This window comes from Equus asinus, chromosome 5 (genome assembly GCF_041296235.1).
Source record: "Equus asinus isolate D_3611 breed Donkey chromosome 5, EquAss-T2T_v2, whole genome shotgun sequence".
Classification (NCBI taxonomy): domain Eukaryota; kingdom Metazoa; phylum Chordata; class Mammalia; order Perissodactyla; family Equidae; genus Equus; species Equus asinus.
This window is the reverse complement of record NC_091794.1, coordinates 20770319-20770523: the sequence shown is the minus strand read 5'-3', so window position 1 is coordinate 20770523 and position 205 is coordinate 20770319.

The following is a 205-nucleotide window of genomic DNA, read 5'->3' as shown; positions in this document are numbered from 1 at the left end:
CTCCCCAAATAAAGAAAGGAAAAGCATTCCTCGTGTTATCCATGTATCCCACTCCATTCAGATAAGAAAAATAATTCTCTTTCCTTGAAGAAAAGTGTAGCCTTTAGTTCTCTGAGGAAGAAAGGGTAAGTTTGGGACCCAGCTAGTGTTAACAACAACATGTAACAACCACCTCCAAAAGTTATGGGGGTAAAAATTATTTTCA